We start from the raw sequence: 15,417 nt of genomic DNA on the forward strand, positions 1-15,417 counted from the left end.
GTCTTTCAGTTCACGCCCTGCGTGTTCACGATAATTAATTGTCTCCCATTTATTCATTTCTTGCTCAATTTCAACAGATTTGCTACCGTTAAAAAACACAAGCATAGATCTAACTAACTAAGTTAATACCAAGTCCCAAAATACTACTAGCTCCATCTAGTGGCCACCTAAACTTGACCAAATGCAAACCGTCACCAAAACTTCATTTTAAATGATAAACGACCTAAATCAAATCCAATTAAAAGAACATGTCACTGTTTATTGAAGGGCTAACTTTCATTTTTATATCTTATTTATATCTTATATATATTTATATCTTAGTCAACTACGTTGGAGCAGGTGAGCAATATCACTTGGGCTTGGGATTTGAAGGAATATTTGACAACACTTTTATTTAACCCACCCTCCTTCGGGCACGTTCCTTTGCTTCTCAATGCCTGTAGATATCCCTAGTAAAATTGTGCTATTAGAGAATGCTTCATCGTAATGGTACCGCGGCGGGACAGGGCTACACTGGAGGCAGAAATTCTACGCCACATCGCACCAGAAACAGAGATTCATTCCGATGAATGGGGTGCATACTCTAACTTGTCTAGTGAGTGTTTCTTGTAGTTCTATTTTAAAATGACTTACACTAACATGTAAACACTTAACGTGGATTATGTTAAACATTAAATGGATTGGATGAAGTACATAAAATGCATGTAGATTAAACATTTGTGTAGACTAGGTGTACTGAGAGTAAAAATATGTAGGGGAGATGTGGCACCTATGGGACGAATATGACATTATTTCTAATAAAACGTTATTTTAAAGCAAATCATGAACTAAAGCAATTTTATTGCAAAGTTTAGTCATTGTTTCATAACATGAAATCAAAACAGTGATGACTGTAGGCTAATATTCTTTATCGTTTTTTTTTCATCATTAAAAAGTGTCAGACAACTGTTCCATAGGTTGCTTACATACATGATCAATGGGACAAGGGTCTATGTGCCAGGGGACACTTTGCTAGATACATCAATTGATTGTCAAGGGTATGATGGAATGAAAGAGACTCAAGAGAAGAAGCAGAACTTGTTTTCTTGGTTTTCATCAATAAATAGACCCGCTTTTCTTTTCAGACATGGTAAAATAAGACACTTTAAAGGTTCAATGAATTGAAATCTAAAAAGGTATATACTTTTGCCATGATCTATAGCAAAGTCTAGTGTAATAAGGCTTTTCAAGATTGTACAAAAATAAAGCAGTAGCTCTTATCTACATCCCTAGCGAAAAATACTTTTTAAGTGAAAAAAATTCCTTTCAGCCTTAAAATAACCTAAGAATATGTCCCAAAATTGATTGCTTGCACAGTCCCATTGGTCATTCAACCACCAGTTTGTGTTTAGCTTGTCTGAAGACATATCACAGTACAATGTGTACTTTTCTGTTGTGATAGCATCAGACCCAACCATATGGCTTAAACTGTCATGCCAAGTCCCACTTGATACAACTTATTCATAGTGTAGAAACTATTAACAACAGTTAACCATTTAAAGCAGTGGTTCTCAACGTGGGCGGTACCGCCCCCCAGGGGGCGTTTTTGATTTTGCAGGGGGGCGGTATGATTACTTCGGATTAAGGGGGCGTTTTGATTACTAGGGTGCATTTTGGTTTAACCCATCTACCGCCCTGCGTAACGATTTTGTCAAAGAGCACGTATGTACGTGGTGGCATTTCCTACCTCATACCTGGTGGAAAAGGGATTCATGTTGTTCTGCTACATACCAAACAGCGAATCCCACTTGACATATCCATAAGAGGTGATCTTCGAATGTTTCTCACTGGCTTTACACCGGATGTGAAGAAACTGACACTTTCTCACCAAGCCCAAGGTTCACACTGACTACCAGTAGGCCTATACTATTTTCATGCTCGCAAATATATATTGCTTTTCATCAAATATAGTTACTAGTCTCTAAAACCCTTACAGCCTGTTTCACCCTAAAAGGGGATCATCAAAAGGTCCTTATTCTAATAGAAATATAATTCTATTTGAATAAGGACCTTCTGATGATCCCCTTTTTAGGGTAAAACAGGCTGTAAGGGTTTTAGAGACTGGTAACTATATTTGATATAATTATATCGCTCTGCTTGTCTTTTTGCTTGGCATTGAGCACTTTTTGTAGAATAAATAATATTTATTGTTTTATATTCGCTTTTCATAATTAATCGTTTTTGTTGGGGGGCGGTAAAATTTTGCCAGTTCATGAAGGGGGCTTTGGGCCAAAAAAGGTTGAGAAACACTGATTTAAAGTTACTTTGGGAGCAGAAAAAACAATCAACTGACCTCGCCACTTAATTGCACAGCTCCTTTTCAAAAAGCACGATGGCTCATGTCAAAAGAATTATGCATCCATTAAAAATAAATTTACCAATTTAACATGTTTTTGTTATTTCTATTTGGAAACCGTTGCAGCAAGCATTTTACGCTGAAATTTATTTAAAGTTGCTTTCGTATGTTTTTAGATCTTGGATATCGCCACCAAACAGTCAACCATCACCATCATTATGTTTCGGCCACAGGGGTTCATACGAACCACATTGAAAACCTGTGGTTGAATTGTAAACGGAAATTTAAAAGAATGGGTGGCACCACAAGACACATGATACCTGGGTGTCTTGATAAATTTATGTGGCGACATCAGTTTCCACGGGGACGACATTTTCCGGAAGTTCTCCGCGCCATAAGGGAGTCCTACCCATTACTGTAGCCGCCACATCGTCCATTTGCCAAAAAACAGCCCTTTTCAGGGCTACCTAATGATAAAAAAGAGTTGCTGCCCACATACTTTGTGATGCTTATTCTATTACAAACAAACTGGGCTAACAAAAGTGCAATGTCGCATGAAACAAAATTATTTTTTTAACTTAATAAAAGTTACGTTTGTAACATGATTTTTGTGTGTCAACGTTTAAGGTTTGGACCTATGAATCATTTTGTTTACACACACGGATGCCTTTGGGAAAATGACTTCATGTGGTTATGAAAGAACACGAGAATGCAAGCCCAAGTCATTTCATTACGGTTTCGTTACTTACCTTTGATCCATATTTAAGCCTAGGTTTATTCGGCTTAGCCTATGTGTTGTGAAAAAATTATTTGGCTAAGCATTGAACAAAACATAAGTATCCGCACCCACTGTATCGCTGGTTGTTGTTTCTTTTTATGATTTGCAGAAGTTTCTCCATCCAAATAGGAACAATTTTCTGGTTCCTGCACTTGGAGCTGACATCACTTGCTTCCTCAACCGAACTTTTCCAGTTGATGTCGACTGCGGGCCGAGTGACAAGAATTCTTCCACGACCTCCCAAAGGATCAAAGTTCTACACCGCTCTAGAGCACACATCGCTTTCCTATTGATCAGTGTTTGTTACATTACTTGATTCGGACAAGCCATTACACCACCACTTAGGCTATTTGTGTGCCTGATCCTAATCCTTTCTATGACTTTAGCATTTTTTCAATATAAATGGGAGACAATTAATTATCGTGAACACGCAATGCGAATCCAAAAAGACGATCGATTCGTCATTGAAATGCATTGTGCAAAAGCTTCGTTGGGAAGCTGTCTTCGAACAACGATTGCTCATATATTCAATGAGGTATAAAAATAAAAGTTAGCCCTTCAATAAACAGTAACATATTCTTTTAAATGGTTGTCGTTTAATGTTTTTATCATTGCAAATAAACTTTTGATAATGGTTTGAATTTGGTCAAGTTTAGGTGGCCACCAGATGGAGCTAGTAGTATTTTGGGACTTGGTATTAACTTAGTTGGTTAGATCTATGCTTGTGCTTTTCAACGGTAGCAAATCTGTTGAAATTGAGCAAGAAATGAATAAATGGGAGACAATTAATTATCGTGATCACGCAGGGCGTGAACTGAAAGACGATCGATTCGCCATTGAAATGCATTGGGCAAAAGCTTCGTTGGGGGGCTGTCTTCGAACAACGATTGCTCGCATATTAAATAAGATATAAAAATGAAAATTAGCCCTTCAATAAACAGTGACATGTTTTTTTAATTGGAATTGATTTAGGTTGTTTATCATTTAAAATGAAGTTTTGGTGATGGTTTGCACTTGGTCAAGTTTAGGTGGCCACTAGATGGAGCTAGTAGTTTTTTGGGACTTGGTATTAACTTAGTTAGTTAGATCTATGCTTGTGCTTTTCAACGGTAGCAAATCTGTTGAAATTGAGCAAGAAATGAATAAATGGGAGACAATTAATTATCGTGAACAAGCAGGGCGTGAACTGAAAGACGATCGATTCGCCATTGAAATGCATTGGGCAAAAGCTTCGTTGGGGGGCTGTCTTCGAACAACGATTGCTCATATATTAAATAAGGTATACAAATGAAATTTAGCCCTTCAATAAACCGTAACATGTTCTTGCAATTGGTTGTCGTTTAATGTTTTTATCATTGCAAATAAACTTTTGATAATGGTTTGAATTTGGTCAAGTTTAGGTGGCCACTAGATGGAGCTAGTAGTATTTTGGGACTTGATATTAACTTAGTTGGTTAGATCTATGCTTGTGCTTTTCAACGATAGCAAATCTGTTGAAATTGAGCAAGAAATGAATAAATGGGAGACAATTAATTATCGTGATCACGCAGGGCGTGAACTGAAAGACGATCGATTCGCCATTGAAATGCATTGGGCAAAAGCTTCGTTGGGGGGCTGTCTTCGAACACCGATTGCTCATATATTAAATAAGATATAAAAATGAAAGTTAGCCCTTCAATAAACAGTGACATGTTCTTTTAATTGGATTTGATTTAGATTGTTTATCATTTCAAATGAAGTTTTGATGATGGTTTGCATTTGGTCAAGTTTAGGTGGCCACTAGATGGAGCTGGTAGTATTTTGGGACTTGGTATTAACTTAGTTGGTTAGATCTATGCTTGTACTTTTGAACGATAGCAAATCTGTTAAAATTGAGCACGAAATGAATAAATGGGAGACAATTAATTATCGTGATCACGTAGGGCGTGAACTGAAAGACGATCGATCCGCCATTGAAATGCATTGGGCAAACAGTAATAGGCTATGTTCTTTTAATTGGTTGTCGTTTAATGTTTTCATCATTGCAAATAAACTTTTGATAATGGTTTGAATTTGGTCAAGTTTAGGTGGCCACCAGATGGAGCTAGTAGTATTTTGGGACTTGGTATTAACTTAGTTGGTTAGATCTATGCTTGTGCTTTTCAACGATAGCAAATCTGTTGAAATTGAGCAAGAAATGAATAAATGGGAGACAATTAATTATCGTGAACAAGCAGGGCGTGAACTGAAAGACGATCGATTCGCCATTGAAATGCATTGGGCAAAAGCTTCGTTGGGGGGCTGTCTTCGAACAACGATTGCTCGCATATTAAATAAGATATAAAAATGAAAGTTAGCCCTTCAATAAACAGTAATATGTTCTTTTAATTGGTTGTCGTTAAATGTTTTTACCATTGCAAATAAACTTTTGATAATGGTTTGAATTTGGTCAAGTTTAGGTGGCCACTAGATGGAGCTAGTAGTATTTTGGGACTTGGTATTAACTTAGTTGGTTAGATCTATGCTTGCGCTTTTCAACGGTAGCAAATCTGTTGAAATTGAGCAAGAAATGAATAAATGGGAGACAATTAATTATCGTGATCACGCAGGGCGTGAACTGAAAGACGATCGATTCGCCATTGAAATGCATTGGGGAAAAGCTTCGTTGGGGGGGCTGTCTTCGAACAACGATTGCTCGCATATTAAATAAGATATAAAAATGAAAGTTAACACTTCAATAAACAGTAATATGTTCTTGCAATTGGTTGTCGTTAAATGTTTTTATCATTGCAAATAAACTTTTGATAATGGTTTGAATTTGGTCAAGTTTAGGTGGCCACTAGATGGAGCTAGTAGTTTTTTGGGACTTGATATTAACAAGTTTAAGTGGCCACCAGATGGAGCTAGTAGCATAGTGGGACTTGGTATTAACTTTTTTGGTTAGATCTATGCTTGTGCTTTTCACCGATCGCATATTTGTTTAAATTCAACAACAAATCAATAAATGGGAGACAATTTCCTTCTGGTGTGTTTCATTGCATTTCCACCCCGCACTTCCTCTTTCATAATAGTATATTCCAATGTGTGTGACGTTTTTTGACGTCATCATTTTGTCCAGTTGACCAACAGGGCGTCTTGCGCAAGAGCACCTTAAATTGGTCATATTTGTCTGCCGAGAAATAACACAGGAACTAGCGATGCAAATCTTCATTGCATAGCATATTGTGCATCTTGAAAATGTGAATACTGCATCCCTTAGCTTCCATTCAAGCAAGAAAACTTTCGATTTTTACGTTGCTTCAACGATTGATGACATTGAATCAGCATATCAAAGGTGAATCCTTTGCTGAGAAACGATGGGAGTACCGGTACCGGTAATTCTATACTAATCACGCGCAACTTAGATCAAGTCTAACGTCACAATGCCTGGCTTTAATCTCCAAGTAATATTGATAAGGCAAGGTTGATTGCAAAATTAGATTATACGAGTAGGCTATTGAACCATTCGTACAGTCAGTTCGTACCCTGAAAAGATCGAAAAAAAAAATTAAAAAAAGCCGAAGTCGCTGATCGGAGTTTCCCCAAACAATTTGAAACAAACTCGAGGTTTAGGATTAGCAGAAACTGCGGTTAGCGGAAACTGCGAAACTACGGAAAAATGTTTGCGGAAACTGCAATCAGCGAGGGTTAGGGTTAGAGCATAGATTACTCTATGGTTGTGGTTAGGGTAAGCGGAAACTGCGGAAAAATGTTTGCGGAAACTGCGATCAACGAGGGTTAGGTTTAGAGCATAGATTACTTTATGGTTAGGGTCAGTGGCGGCTCGTGTAATGGTGCTGTGGCGCTGCAGCTCCACCAATTTTTGGGGCTCATTCTGCCCGTAAAACACGTCGTGATTTTTCATTGTTTTTGTTAAATTTGTTTACGTTTGCAGACCTTTCCAACTTTTCGCTTTATTGACTGTAACTGACTGGACTGAAACTCCTTCTCAGAGAGGGAAACTACCTCGTTGTCACATGACTTCCACTCAAGCTTGACCGCTATGATTTCGCACTGTAGGCGCTGTGGTTTTCCGTGCGCCTGAGCACGAGCGTCATAAAAGCAAACAAACCAAGTCGAAGTCACGTGACAATGACGTAGTTTATCAGTCTGGCAATGCCAACGTTCGTCGTTTTGGCGCTGTCTTGAACACCGCGCCTAGGGTTGGCAATTTTATCGCCTAATTCAATAAAATTGCCCATTTTCAAAGGTGTTTGTCTACATATTTGGGGTTTGGTTATTTGTTTTTTTTTTAACTATTTTTTAGAACCGATTTAGTTTAATTAATTGTGTTTGGCGATTCCCCAACACTAACTTGCAGAACAATACATTGCAAAAGTGTTTAGCAACGCTTTCTGTCAGTGTGTCACAATAATGGCTGCAGCCAATTCACCAATTCAATTTATTTTTCCTTGTCTTAATACAAAAGAAACGATGTAGTGGAAATAAAACACAGCAACGAAACCAACAAAAGGAAAAAGTTGAAACCGCAAAAGTTTTATCTTAACTTTTCATTACAATTTAGAGCTGAAGATGCGCACAGAATGCACCAAATTAAGTGTCATTTTTCAAATTTTTCTGGGGGGGCCCCCAAGACCCCCCGGCATTTTACTCGCCTTCAGCAAAGACGCGGCCGGGCTGCGCCCGTCCACAGCACCACCATTTTCAACCCTCACCAGCCGCCACTGGTTAGGGTAAAGGTTAGCGGAAACTGCGGAAAAATATTTGCGGAAACTGCGGGAAAATGTCTGCGGAAACTGCGATCAGCGAGGGTTCGGGTTAGAGCATAGATTACTCTATAGTTAGAATAAGGGTAAGGGTTAACGGAAACTGCGAAAAAAATTTTGCGAAAACTGCGATCAGCGAGGGTTAGGGTTAGAGCATAGATTACTCTATGGTTAGAGTTAGCGGAAACTGGGGAAAAAGGTTTGCGGAAACTGCGATCAGCGGACTGCGGTTTTGAGCTATTTTTTCTCTCGATTTTTTCAGGGGGAAAATTTTAAAATGATTGCGGAAACTGCGATCAGCGACTTCGGCTTTTTTTATTTTTTTTTCTCGATCTTTTCAAGGTACGAACTGACGGTCCGAACTGTTCATGGTACGAACTAGGTTGCATCCGTAGGCTATAAAGATCGAGGGAAGAAATAAAGAAACGTCAAAGTCGCTGATCAGAGTTGCCGAACGGTTGACCATACTCAGTATCTTAAAATAATAGATGATAAACCGCACCTCGCTTTGGGGTTAGGGCTATTTTGATAAACCGAACCTCACTCCTCATTAAGTTTGTAGCCTCTCCAATATAAATGATCACGAGCTGCCACACTGGAATGATCTATTTACTTCCAACTAACATTTTTAAGACAAATTATAAAGAAAAAGTCACACTTCTTTTGTGGTTGCCCATAAATAAATGATTCATTCAACGGGAAAATTTTAAAATGTTTGTGCAAACTCCGATCAGCTACTTCGGCTTTGTTCTATTTTTTCTCTTGATCTTTTCAGGAGACAAAATGTTCAGGGGACGAAATAGGTTGCATCCACCTAGGGTGCAACCTATTTAAAATGTTTGTACAAACTCCGATCAGCGACTTCGGCTTTGCTCCATTTTTTCAATAATAAAACTGCAGTCTAGCATTGAGAGGAAGAAAGTGAAGTTTGGTTAATTTTGAAATGTTTGCAAAAACCTCGATCAGCGACTTGTACGTGCTGATACTGATACCGGGTAGTTAACTAAAAAAAGCTCAAAGAGTAGCCTATCATTCCACATTAGGAAATTACTGTACATTGCAATCAACTGTAATAATTAGAGTTAACAATTAATTTAATTAGATTTAGGCTAGTCGTAATAATATAACTACAGTCTAGCATTGAGAGGTGAAATGTTTCCTCAGGAAGAGAAAATTATTTTCTTTTAAATTTATAATTTCCACTGCAACTTTAGCTTGCGAGTAGTAGCCTACTCTTCTCAGCTTTCTCTTACTTAAATTACATCTTCCTTTAATTTCATTAAATTTATCAGTGAATCTTGTTTAGGACGTAATCCACATAATGCAAAGCAGTCACAAATTTAAAACTGCTAGTTGTAGGCTACTTTAGCATTGACTCAGCTTCCGATCAAGCTCTTGTTGGTTCCAACTTGATGAGAAACGTCTTTAGAGCTTCAATTGCAAAAGGGTAATGTAAAGCGTTGGGTTTGACTGCACCACGCCTTGATTACCCTCTCGAAGTCAATTTTCTTTGCAAGATGATACGACAGCTTTCTTTAGATTTTTCAGAATTTTTTCTCTGACTGGGCTATAACTTTGAAGATGCCACAAGGTAATAAATTACTCCAAAAATGATAAGACAGTTGAACAACGCTGTCTGTAGGCAACATTATGAATTCCAACTAGATTAAAGCAACAACATCCATAAACAAAAAACTCAAATAAAGAAAAAACTCACTATACCTTCCAAAATCACATCATAAGAAGCATGACCAATAAAAGGCTACTTGACCGCACGAAAACAGAACATCTTTTAACTATGACAAAATGACATCCAATTGAAGCAATAATAAAATCAAAAGTTTTAAAACTGTTCGGCCACAATAAAAGATCACAATTCGGAATCAGCAAAGTTTGCACAGAAGGCAAAGTAGAAGGAAAAAGAAAACGTGGCAGATAACCAAAACGATGACAAGACAATATCCAATCATGGACCGGACTCAACTTGGCGACACTGGGCGAGCTGGCTCAAAATCGCCACTCTAGGAAGCAAATAACTCATGTTGATGCGCAACCTGCTGCAAGAGGAGCTGATGACTGATGATGATGATGATCCATAAACAAAAAATATACAGGATTTACTTTCTTTAATCGTGCTTGGACTGATACCTTTAACTTTCCCAGATAACTTGCAGTATATTGGATACAACATCCTATGCCTGGCCAACGAAAATTTTGAAGTTAAGGTTCAGTTGTCAGGCAAAAATAATTCCCGCTTAGCTAAAACAACACCAGTTTTCAAGTTGAAACTATCAATAGCCTATAATCGAAACCGTTCAGTGATACAGAAATCGTTTCAGCTTCAGATTTTACGTCTTGAAGCTGTTCAACATTGCCTACCTTAACACGAAAATGATTTGTTCTTGATGAGAAGTATCGAGAGTGACATTTACAATGAATGAGAAATACTTGGAACTACACACTTCATTTAAGAATTTGTTGATTATTTAGTTGGTACATTTTTACTTTACTACTAAAAATGGGCTCCCCTCAAAAGTGCAAAAACAAAAAAACTACCCGTTTTTCCTTTACAATGTTTTGCTAGGGGGGAAACTGGCCCGACCTCCCCCCTCTCGGAGCCACTGCAGTCCCAGGTATACAAGTCCCCCCCACCCCCCTTGGTAACTCATGACAAAGACAGGACTCAAGCTGCGTGGCTCTTTCGCCTTAGTTGTGTGATGTTCTAGTCGTTACCTGTAAGGTCATTAATGTCAGCTGCCCACCCTAGCCTATTGCAGGTAACGCAGTAATAAAAAAACAAATAATCACACTAAAAAAAACTAAAAAAAACGGAAACATGAACACCAATACAGAAAAAAAAACATCAAAGAAATATCAACATTAAAGCAAGTATGAATTGATTACCATATTGACCAAGAAGAAAACACTTGTAGTCTAGCTTACTTAGCTATAAAGACATTATATGTATTATCTTTCAGCTCATTAGAAATGCCACTCCATAACTTCACACCAGTAAGACATAACTTTATACCGACAGTTGTAGCAAGTTTATTTTCCCAAAGTCGGTGCTTGCGGGGGCGACGACGTGGAGGTACTTGCTTTCGCCCCCAAAGCAACGGCTAAAATCAAGAAAGCTATTTGTATGCGCTGCACAAGACCTTCTGGCAGCCTCTGGTGGAAGCCCTAGCAAACAGTGGTGCCACGCGGCGTGGTGTGAACAATGGTCAAGCAGCACATCCCCACTTCGCCAAGTCGCGCCAAGTATTCAGATCCCCGCCCGAGAACCAGCTGGGCCATGGCCTCTCTAGACTTGCCTTATCAAGGCGTAACCGTTTGCTCACTGGTGTTGGACGCTAGATGCAGACATGTTGCGCTGGGGATTGGCAGAGAGTGCTGCTTGTGAGCGTGGTGAATTGTAGACGGCAGCCCACATTATCAAGGATTGCCGGCTATACAGACAACCTCATGGTAGCCTATGGAAGGCCTAGTTTCTATCGATGACGACATCATGCAGTGGCTAATCAACGGATGCCCTGACATATAGCGACAACACGAGAGAAGAAGAAGTAGGCTAAAACATAACATTTTCCCCCATTATTTGATTTAACAGGTGGTAGGCTAAAAACAACGTACATTTTTTGTGATGGCGAGTGTTGTAGGCTAACTATGGATAGTAGGCTATCTAAATTGGTGAAGTAAGCATCATAGCCTACAACTTTGACAACATATCATGCACAATTTTAAACATAAATTTTCCATATTCAAGTTTAATTAAGTCTTCAATTTTTAAAACGTTAAAAGCACGATAGAGCTCAGTTGTATGGGTTGTTTTTGGTACAAATAAGCATGAACGAATAAATTTATTTTAAAGTAGGCCTACTTGAATTGAAGAAATAAGTGTTTGGTTAGACCTTTCCCAGTTCAAAATGGTATGGAATATTGAACCTTAGATTGAAAATGAGCAAAGTAGGCTAGCCTACACAATTTTTAATAGAGTTAATGGAACACAGTAGGCTACAATTTTTGGTAGACTCTTTAACATAGGACAGTTTTTCGTGCGAATCAGCTGATTTCAGTCATGTGACTCAGCACGTGATATTCCGATCTTCTCGATCCGATCTTCTCCAAAGATTTTTGATACAAAAAAAAATTAAGTGAATGTATCGCCACAGCAGCGTGGCCTAATGGGTTAGGGTTAGGGCAAGGGAATAGCCATTTCGATTGCGTGGGTTCGATTCCCACCCTCTGCTAATGTTCGTTTTTCTTCTGAAACTGAACTGAGTGCAAGAAGGATCTTAAAGACTGCAATCAATTGAGTTTATTAGGTTACAATCATAATGGCGTGAGTCACATGACTGCAAACAGCTGATTCACGAGGAAACCTGTCCTACGTTAAAGTGCCTATTACCACAATTTTTGTAGAAGTACAATTTTTCCTTTCCGGTTCATTTCCTTTAATGTGTAAACTAAAATTTTGTTTGATCTTTTGATTATAGATAGCAGATCAACATACAGGCCTAACAAGTTTTAGAATAATTTATAGATAACTTATTAGACTTCATCCAAACATCATCATCATCATCCGTTCAGTCGTTTACGACTCTCGGTCACTCTATACGTCATCTTTCTCCACATCTCTCGATCCCACGCAGTCTCCTTCAATTCATGCACTCCCATGCCACTGTCATTTAGCCTACAATCGTGTCAAGCCATGTTGTTTTCGGGCGCCCCCTTCCTCTTCCTCCGCTCACCAAACCAAGCATGATGTCTTTTTCCATTGATTTGCTTCTCATTATGTGGCCAAAATATGAAAGTTTCTGCCTGACGATTCTAGCTTCTAGGGATATGTCCGGTTTAATTTGTTCAAGAATTTTCTAGTTTGTTATTTAATATGAATTTCATCATCCAAATCCAAACATCAATTTTGTCTATTTCACACCTGGCTCTACTTTGAAGAGATGTCAAGCAGTGGTCAATCATTTAAAAGTTTATATCATTGGCAAAAAGACTAATACGCCTTCCGACGTACACCTGACCCACGTTGCAGCCGACGGCAATGTCTGTTTCCGGTTGTCTACTCTAGGCCTACTTGTGACATAAATTTGGTACTACCCATTACTCGAAATCGATCACTGGGTAGAGGCAATTATCGTAAAGTTTCTTGCCCAGAGAAACAACAGCAAGTGCGGGTGGCTAGAGTCGAACATGCAGGCTCTCGACTGCGAGCCCAACGCGCTAACCACTCGGCCACGGCTGCCACTAAATCAAAAATAACAATGGTCCAAGGATTGAACCTTGTGGTACACCACTCTTGACTTCCAGAAAATTTGATCTTGTACTACCTATTTTTATACATTGAAACCTGTTTGTTAATACGAAGTTAATATGTTATGGATTTTTCCTCTAAAACCGTACGGTAGTGATAAAGCTTTTTCAAAAGTATGTTATGATCAACTGTGTCAAATGCCTTGCAGAGGTCTAAAAAAATCGAGCATGTAAATTTATCGTCGTCAAAACTTGATAGTAATTCTTCATGTCTTGTGGTTACAGCCAAACTTGTTGAATTGTTTTCGTGGAAATCATGTGATGTCATCAGTAAATTATATAAATTATAATTCATCATTTTTTTGTGAATAATTTTTTCAAAAATTTTAGAAAATGTTGATAACAGTCTATCTGCGTTGTTGGTTTGTTGTGTGCTGTGTGTAATCAACAAGTCAGGGCCATGCAGGCTAACCATGTTTGTTATCTAAAACGTGGTTCTTAAACTGCAACGTCTATCGTCTCACTTCTAGAGGATAAAAAAACTAGTAGAAGTCTTAACTGTTGGTATGTAAGTTCGATAAGTTATGGAATGAGTTAGTTTTCATATGTAAGTTTGTTATATGTTTCAAGATGTTTCAACGTGCAGTCGAATGTAGAAAAGTAGTTTCAATAGTTTTCAAGATGAGCAGTTTGCTCCCACTGTAGAAACTCTCGTAATGGCCGGGCTTCAGTTTCAAAATAGATTTCAATCAGTTTGTACGGCATTCTATTTGTAATCGAGGCTTAATTTCGTCAGACCGGTCTTACTCTCTTTTGTTCCAATGTGGCAAGTTGGCTTGTGCAATTGCAATGAACTACTACCGTACAAAGAATATAAACGCCGTTCTCTGTTAATCCCCACCGTGGCCGCGCTCGGGATGTCGTACTTGCATTACTGCAGCTGTGTATGGATGGCCCATCTTTAAGCAGTGCCACTACAGCCTACGAAAACAAACATTAGGCTACGTTATTCAAATAGTAAAATAAAACAATATTATGATTAGATGGGAGGTCGGGCCTTTGATCCACATTTTCGATTTAGCGCCATAACTTTTTTGTTTCTTAATACTTTCACCTCATGTTTTATGCCAGCATAGCTTGTGATATAGCCTAACCTGTTGAATCACAAAAGAGCAAATTCGTATCTTGTCAGATTTTTAGATTTGGTGGCCGTGCTTAACTATACAGTATATTTATTGATGCATATATATACCGCAATATTAGATCCTTTCATGCAATAACTGTTTGAGAAATGGATCTTTGCTGTTTCAGGTCTACAAAACAAAATAGATATCTGTTCCAAAACAATTTTTACGCTAAAAAAAACTACCGGTCGGTACTGTTGCTTTAAACGGACATGGCGATATCACGACACCTACAACACAGCCTAAAAGCCAACAGCAGGTTTTTTTTTAGCGTAAAACATGTTCGTTTTGCCCCATACAAGCTACCTAAAGAAAGTCTACTGTATAATTATAAGCAAAATTAAAATATGTGGAAAGCTCGTTTTTTGGAGGATAGTGATCCAAAACAGTAGTAATCCATTGTCCACTAATGTTCAAAACAAAAAGAGCAAAAATTAACAAAAGCACCTAAATAGGCTATCATTACATTTTAGTAGACAAGTTTTATAATAAAATAGCCTACCGGTACTGAGAAAGCTATTTCGGCCTCTTTGCCGCTGAGTGTGGCACAAAATGACCAAATTTGTCGAGTGGAATATAATAGTTTTAGAAGAGAAAGAAACAAGTTTTATTTTTGTTTGTAGTTTTTTCAAAAAAACAAATGTCCGTTTTACCTCGCCTTCCCCTATACTTCTGATATATCAGCTATGTTTTCCGCACGGATAAGGGGGGTATTTTTGAAATTTATTGAGGCGGCTTTTATTGACAGTCCTTATGGATAAAGTAGCCCACCACGGTACTTGACTTATCTGTTTGTAATATATTGACATCTGCCACTCACGTTGGCTACATGTTACAACAAAATATGGCAGCAGTGGCCGAGTGGTTAGCGCGTTGGGCTCGCAGTCGAGAGCCTGCATGTTCGACTCCAGCCACCCGTACTTGCTGTTGTTTCTCTGGGCAAGAAACTTCACGATAATTGGCTCTACCCAGTGATCGATTTCGAGTAATGGGTAGTACCAAATTTAAGTCATAAGTAGAGTAGACAACCGGAAACAAACATTGTCGTCGGCTGCAGCGTGGGTCATGTGTACGTCGTAAGGCGTACACCGATGCATAGCGCTCAAGTCC

This window comes from Aplidium turbinatum, chromosome 11 (genome assembly GCF_918807975.1).
Source record: "Aplidium turbinatum chromosome 11, kaAplTurb1.1, whole genome shotgun sequence".
Classification (NCBI taxonomy): domain Eukaryota; kingdom Metazoa; phylum Chordata; class Ascidiacea; order Aplousobranchia; family Polyclinidae; genus Aplidium; species Aplidium turbinatum.